We start from the raw sequence: 8,474 nt of genomic DNA, 5'->3' as shown, positions 1-8,474 counted from the left end.
TTCTGTTCCCGGGATGATATTTTCAAGGGGGAGACTGGAGAGGGATGAAAAGGAGGCTTCCTCTTCAGTGGTAAAGCATCTGCCTCCCAATAGAGCAGATGCAGGAGACATGGGTTCAGTCCCTGGGTGGGAAAAATCCCCTGGAGGAAGAAATGGCAACCCACTCCAGTATTCTTGCCTGGAGAATCCCATAAACAGAGGAGCCTGGTGGCCTACAGTCTGTGGAGTCGCAGAGTCGGACGTGACAGAACATGCACTCAGGGCCTTATCAGAGAAGAGAGGAGTTAAGAAGAGATCAGATTATAAAGAGTTTATATTCGAGGAGGCAAAGGGTTTGAACTTCATACTCAGAGTAATTGGGAGTTATCAAGGGTTTCAGCAGGGATGTGGCATGGTGAAATTAGTATTTTGAAAAGATCACACCATCGTCTAAGCAGTAATTGGAAGGGATGGAGGCAGAGAGATGATGGGAAGCCACTGCAGTCACCTGAGATAGGAAGAAGAGGGATCAAAGAGGTATTTTCAGTAGTACTTGGTGACTGATTGGGTGAAAGGTGACTGGGATACCCTCAGGAAAGCTCTCTTAGAGAATGGAGAATAAATTCATTGAGAGAACTGAGCATATTTAGTCAGAAGAGGTAAAGAGGATACATGAGAGACATTTTCAAATAGTACAGCATTGATTAAATAATGTTTTGATTAAATTCACTGTCTCCCTCTGAGTGACCAGCTAAGAGTAATGGCCATTTTAGATGGCCACAGGAAATGAGCGTAGGTGTTCTCTGAACTCACGCACTGTGAGACTGGGGGGTGTGTCCAGTCCAAACGTCCTCCCTCACAAACCCCGGGGTAGGAAGAGGGTCTGTGTGTGTTAGTCGCTCAGTGGTGTCTGACTCTTTGCGACCCCAAGGACTGTATTCCGCCAGGCTTCTCTGTCATGCGGTTCTCCAGGCGAGATTGGGCTGCCTTGATAGCTCAGTTGGTGAAGAATCCGCCTGCAATGTAGGAGACCGCGATTCGATTCCTGGGTCGGGAAGATCCCCTGGAGAAAGGAAAGGCTACCCACTCCAGTATTCTGGCCTGGAGAGTTCCATGGACTGTATAGTCTATGGGGTCGCAAAGAGTTGGACACGACTGAGCTACTTTCACTTTCTGGAGAGGATTGTTCTTTTCTGCAGAGGATCTTCCCGACCCAGGGACTGAACCCTCTTCTCCTGCATTGCAGGCAGATTCTGTACCATCTGAGCTACGGGGAAGTCCTTGGAAGACGGGTGCGGGGAGCTGAAGCAAAGGCCCACTGCGTCCCAGCTGTCTGCTGCACCTGCTGGGTACACGTGGGCACAGAGCCAGTGCTTCTCAACCTGAGCTGCACCGTGGGGCTTCAGAGGGGAGGGATGGAGTTACAGAGGCAGATATCAGCAAGGCATGAGGAGGGACTTTATGACAATTGTCTGGCACTTGTTTTAGAGAGGCGACTGCCTCGTTCCCAGGTGTATCCAGGTGGACCTGGCCACACACCTGTCAGGCGGGGTTTTTCTTGTTGAGGTCCGCATCACATGGTCTCTGTTGTCCCGCATGTCCTGGGTTCGGCCATGTCTGACTTTTTGTGGCCCCTGCACTGGGGCCCGCCAGGCTCCTCTGCCCATGGGTGTTCCCAGGCAAGAATGTTGGAGTGAGTCACCATTTCCTAGTGGGTCTTCCCTACCCAGGGGTTGCACCCGGCTCTCCTGCATTGCAGGCGGATACGTTACCACTAGCCACCTGGGCAGTCCACTTGTCCCTTATGAACTGTCTGAAAAGAAATGATTCTAAAGAATTACATTCCTGCCAGCCATGGGAAGCTGTCCTTCTCACCGGTCTCTGTACCATCACAAATCAGAATGAGGAACACAGGATTATTTCTACGGGAGCTTCGAGTCTCTCTGCAGAGGATCATTGTTCTGCCTTTCCAGATGTTTGCCATCTTGCAGCTGTATTAGTCTATGGTCTCTAGATATTGTCTTCATTTCTCTGAACAAAATGGGAAAGAGAATTTTCATTTTATCAAGTGAAAGCAGCCTCACTGAGTTCTTTTACAGAGATGTTTGTGTTATAATTCAGTGCATGATATCAATTTGGGAAAAATAATTAAGAAAGATCCAGAAGAAAATATTGTATCAGTTCTGCCTTTAGCTTTACTACATTACAGTAAAAACACAGAGAATCAATCTGCTGTTAGGGCTCAAAGTGAGCATGAGTTACATATGCTGTTTACAATTCCTTGTGAAAGCACTTAGGTGTTCTTTATAATATGAACAAATGGCTACTGAGAACTCTCCTAAAACTGTCAAATTCATTTTACTTATGTCCAAGTTTTTACCTATATTTGCTGAGTAAATAGAAGCCCATCACCTCTTGTGACACCTCTCTTCTTCAGGGTTATGCTTTTAAGAGCTTTTTCAACAGGAAATACGTTTCATTAGTGCTTGGAAAATAAATTGGTGAGGTGACAGATTCTGCGGTTTGATGGAAGCTCAATTATAATTGTATAACATAATACAGCAAGTGCAGATGAAATCCTATTAGGGTCTGAAAATCCAATATCTCATCTCTATGACTTTTAATTGATCTTTACACATATTGTCATTGCAGTCAAATATCTGAGCTGATTCCAGGACACGTAAACAAATGTAAGCACATTAACTCTGTTAATAATTTTAACAAGTAATCTGTATTTCCCTTTAGACTGTCTCCAATTTTGCCTTGGCATAATTAAAGATATCAGCAGTGATAAGTCTAATGTGTTATTTAAAGTATGCATGTATTGAAGTCCTGCTTTTATCATTAAGTACATCATGATGTAATCTGTGTAGACATCATTCAGAAATTAGACCTTCTCTTTCTCTGAAGTGAATATGGATGGTGGGGGCTGGGAGAAGGAGGCCCTGTGGAGTGGTGTAGAAGTGGCAGATGAAGACTAGAAAGTCTGAGTTCAAGTCTTGACTTTACCCCTCAAATACCCATGGGAGATCTTTAACCTTTCTGATCTTGCTTCATCACCTCCCTGAACAAGGAGATGGCCCTCATTTTTCCTCTTGGTGCTATGCTAACATTCTGGGTTCTATGAGGCAGACACTGACTCCGTACTTTGCTAATAATCGACAGTTGAACATAAAAACTCTTGTCTTTATGTTCATTTTTGCTCAAATTTCATCCAGTTGGACAATGTAAGCTCAGGGGTGTCTGGGGCGGTGGTGAGGGAACATGTTTCTCTTGCTGATGGTCATATCTGCAACATCAAACTCAGAGCCTGGAACTTGCTTAATCAATATTTGTTGAATGAATGAATGAAGGCATGCGTGTGTTCTAGTCATTCTACCTTCCCACGGAGATGGATTAGGGAGACTGACTGGGCATCCCCACTCGTATCCCTTGAGTTATTCTCCTTCAGTTAGATAAAAACATCATGAAGTTACCTCTGAAAGTATACCTTCATGACCTGACATAGCGTAACACTGAATGCCTTCTCCTATCCTTAATGAAATGGAAGTGAGTCACGACAGACTGCTGTCTCCCAGACTACTGCCTACATTTGCCTCTTAGTCAGAGCACAGCGTGGAGATGCTTCCGTCAGTCAAGGGCAAGTGGACACTTAATTTGTCAGTTTCCAGCTTGCTCCAAGTGGGAGCTAGCATGTGTTCATGACATTTGAGGATGCTCCTTGAGTATACCGAGAACATTAAAGTCCACACCGTGCTGTAAACAAAAACAACTTTTAATATCAGCTATGACTAACTCAGCGATCAATGCAAAGAAATAGAGGAAAACAACAGAATGGGAAAGACTAGAGATCTTTTCAAGAAAATCAGAGATATCAAGGGAACATTTCAGGCAAAGATGGGTTTGATAAAGGACAGAAATGGTATGGACCTAACAGAAGCAGAAGATATTAAGAAGAGGTGGCAAGAATATACAGAAGAACTGTACAAAAAAGATCTTCACAACCCAAATAATCACAATGGTGTGATCACTGTCCTAGAGCCAGACGTCCTGGAATGTGAAGTCAAGTGGGCCTTAGAAAGCATCACTATGAACAAAGCTAGTGGATGTGATGGAATTCCAGTTGAGCTATTTCAAATCCCCAAAGATGATGCTGTGAAAGTGCTGCACTCAATATGCCAGCAAATTTGGAAAACTCAGCAGTGGCCACAGGACTGGAAAAGGTCAGTTTTCATCCCAATCCCTAAGAAAGGCAATGCCAAAGAATGCTCAAACTACCGCACAATTGCACTCATCTCACACGCTAGTAAAGTAATGCTCAAAATTCTTTAAGCCAGGCTTCAGCAATACGTGAACCGAGAACTTCCAGATGTTCAAGCCGGTTTTAGAAAAGGCAGAGGAACCAGAGATCAAATTGCCAACATTCGCTGGATCATCAAAAAAGCAAGAGAGTCCCACAAAAACATCTATTTCTGCTTTATTGACTACACCAAAACCTTCGGCTGTGTGGATCACAATAAACTGTAACTGAAAGAGATGGGAATACCAGACCACCTGACCTGCCTCTTGAGAAACCTGTATGCAGGTCAGGAAGCAACAGTTAGAACTGGACATGGAACAACAGACTAGTTCCAAATAGGAAAAGGAGTACGTCAAGGCTGTATATTGTCACCCTGCTTATTTAACTTCTATGCAGAGTACATCATGAGAAACACTGGGCTAGAAGAAGCACAAGCTGGAATCAAGATTGCCGGGAGAAATACCAATAACCTCAGATATGCAGATGACACCACCCTTATGGCAGAGAGTGAAGAGGAACTAAAAAGCCTCTTGATGAAAGTGCAAGAGGAGAGTGAAAAAGTTGGCTAAAAGCTCAACATTCAGAAAACTAAGACCATGGCATCTGGGCCCATCACCTCATGGGAGATGGATGGGGAGACAGTGGAAACAGTGTCAGACTTTATTTTTTTGGGCTCCAAAATCACTGCAGATGGTGACTGCAGCCATGAAATTGAAAGACACTTACTCCTTGGAAGGAAAGTTATGACCTACCTAGACAGCATATTAAAAAGCAGAGACATTACTTTGCCAACAAAGGTCCATCTAGTCAAGGCTATGGTTTTTCCAGTGGTCATGTATGGATGTGAGAGTTGGACTGTGAGGAAAGCTGAGTGCCGAAGAATTGATGCTTTTGAACTATGGTGTTGGAGAAGACTCTTGAGAGTCCCTTGGACTGCAAGGAGATCCAACCAGTCCATCCTAAAGGTGATCAGTCCTGAGTGTTCATTGGAAGGACTGATGCTGAAGCTGAAACTCCAGTACTTTGGCCACCTCATGCAAAGAGTTGACTCATTGGAAAAGACCCTGATGCTGGGAGCGATTGGAGTCAGGAGGAGGAGGGGACGATAGAAGATGAGATAGGTGGATGGCATCACTGACTCGATGGGCATGAGTTTGAGTCAACTCTGGGAGTTGGTGATGGACAGGGAGGCCTGGCGTGCTGCAATTCATGGGGTCGCAAAGAGTCGGACACGACTGAGAGACTGAACTGAACTGAACTGATGACTAACCCAGTGCTTTTGTTCATTAAGTAGAAGGGACATTCTGATTTGCAATCAGGTATCTACAATCATCATGAAATACTGAGAAAAGTCCTCTCTGGCAGATCTTATCTCAGCACACAGAGCAGATAAGATCCATTTCTAGATAGATAATCTCCACACATAGGCAATCCCAGTAAAGTCTCTTCAGAGTGGTTTTTAGCAAATGGGTGACTTATTCAGGGGTTTATCTGTTTAAGTTCATAATTTTTTGAAATTGTCTTTGCATATATTAGCATATATTCATTTCACTGATTGTTTCTTTTGATGGGGATTCTCTGTCTGCTCCTTATTTCATCTGATTTGCTTTTGAAATGAAAAACCCTTTTCTTCTTTAGGTGTCCTTTGAAAAATAAATAGAATTTCCTGTACGTTAAAAAAAAAAATAAAGTTCTAATAACAAGCCTTCATTAAGGGCAAAACCCTCATGTGAAAAATTATTAGTACACTTCCTCCAGCATTAAGAACTTCTATGGAGAAGATGGAGAGAGTATTAGGAACTCCTGAAGTGAATAAGATCAACTCCAAGGTGACACCAGCCTCTCTTGGATTAGTGACCTTTTGCTTGGTTTTTCTTGTTTGCACAAGCAGAGGCTTTTGACATATTCCCCAAGACCCTTAATTCCTCTCTGTTTGGCATATTACCAGCAACATAAAAAAGAGAGAAAGAAGGAAGCTCTCATTTTATCTTTGAGCTGCTTAAATATTTATGTTCTAATTTGTTATTGACTTCATGTGGAGTTTTATCAAAATATAGATGGAAAAAGTTTAAAGATCGCTCCTGGGAGAGCACTTAATCCATTTAAAAATAAATTTCTAATGGCCAGATTTTCTGGGCTTAAAACATGAAGCTATGAAAGAAAGCAAAACCAAAGAGGCCCAGTTTATATGCTGACATTTGTAGACAAGGATAAAGGAAAATCGGTAATGAAAATGCTAATCAAATATCATTATGAATGCTCATTTTTTTTATTTTTTAAAAAATATTTGATGGAAGTCTTTACTAGATTTCTATTTTAATTACTTTTCATTTGCAAAGAAAAAAGAAAAGTGATTAAAAACACCCTGGATAAACCCTTGGGAATGAGTCTTTGTGGCATTTTGCCTCCTGTCTGTGTCTTACATTAAGTATACTTATGCTTTCTTAGACACTTAATATGTTGATTCTTTCAGAAATAGCTACATGTTAAATGTAAGGACTGGGCAATATCTATAGCAAAGGACTGGGTTTCTAATGGTGAAATTTCAGAGAACAAAAGGAGAAGTCAATTTAGACAGATCATATACACATATTCTTTCAACTCTAGCCATATGGATCTATGCTTGAAGCTGTATTCTCTATCACTGCTGCCTTTATGGCATAACCAACCTTATTTATCCTTCTATTCTAAGACCTTGCTGACTCTTTTTGACCAAAGTTCTTACAGCAACAAGCTGAATATTACACAGAAGAGCCTTATCTAACTGAGGAGATTGTTTGAATAGCTACTTCAAAATTCTAACCTAATAAGACTTACTTTATTGGCAAAAGTAGGATATACTTTAATTATTTATTTTTTTTAAAGACTAGATACTACTTTGTGCCTTGATTGCTAGAAGATTTTCTTATTTGCCTGGATCAGAGCTTCCCATATTTTAGGCCTCAGATCAGGTCCAGTTCAGAGAAAATTTTTATGGGTACTCAAACATAAGTTTGAATGGAAAAATAAAAGAAGGAGGGAAGGAAAGAAGGAAGGAACACAGTACATGAGCTGGCTGCTAGCTCTGAGGTTATAGGGTAAGCACAACTTTTAGAATTCCCCCAACTCCTTCATGTGAGATTTAATGGTATTATATCTCTTGTTGTTAATGGAGAGGACCAGGCATTTTGAAAGCCATGAAAAATGCCTTCTCAAGCCACTGGTACAAACTGCATGTTATCCATATCTAATATCAAAATTCTGGCCTAAATTTTTTTACTATTATACCAGGGCCACCCATGTTTGCTATTCATCTCACGCATCAGATTTGTGCAGTGTATTAGTCAGGGTTCTCCAGAGAAATGGAACTTATACTGGAGATTATCTAGCTATTTTTGCTATAATATAATACATATGTTTTTTAAATGTTTTATTTATTTATTTTATTTGGCTGTGCCAGGTCTTAGTTGTGGCAATAGGATCTTCAGTCGTCACTGTGGTGTGTGAGATCTTTTAGCTGGGACAGGCAAACTTTTAGTTGTAACATATGAATTATAGTTCCCTGACCAGAGATCGAACCTGGGCCCCCTGCATTGGGAGCTTGGAGTCATAGCCACTGGACTACTAAGGAAATCCCACAATACATATAATTATTATAAGGATTGGGTCATGCGATTCTGGAAGCCCACCATTTGCCATCTACAAGCTGGAGGTCTGGGCAAGCTTGTGGTGTAGTTTGAAGACCTGCAAACTGGAGAACTGGTCATGTAGATTCCAGTTCAAATCTGAAAGCCTGGGAACCAGGGCACTGAGGGCAGAAGAAGACTGATGGACCAGCTGACATAGTCAGGCAGAGAGAGGGGGACTTCAGCCTTCTGTCTTCCTGTCCTTTTACAGCCCTCAGCGTGGGATGACGCCCGTCCTCTTAAAGCCCTCGGTGTGGGATGTCTTCCTGTCCTCTTAAAGCCCTCGGTGTGGGATGTCTTCCTGTCCTCTTACAGCCCTCGGCGTGGGATGACGCCTGTCCTCTTAAAGCCCTCGGCGTGGGATGAGGCCCGTCCTCTTACAGCCCTCGGTGTGGGATGATGCCTGTCTGCATCAGAAAAGGATGTCTGCTTTACTCAGTCCAACATGAGTTCAAATGCTGATGTCTTCTGGAAGCACTCCCAAAGACACCTCCGGAAATAACATTTAATCAGATATCTGTCCTGGTCAA

The sequence above is a fragment of the Cervus canadensis genome, chromosome 21 (assembly GCF_019320065.1).
Source record: "Cervus canadensis isolate Bull #8, Minnesota chromosome 21, ASM1932006v1, whole genome shotgun sequence".
Taxonomy (NCBI): domain Eukaryota; kingdom Metazoa; phylum Chordata; class Mammalia; order Artiodactyla; family Cervidae; genus Cervus; species Cervus canadensis.
The sequence above is the reverse complement of the archived record's forward strand: the minus strand, read 5'-3'. Positions refer to the sequence as shown.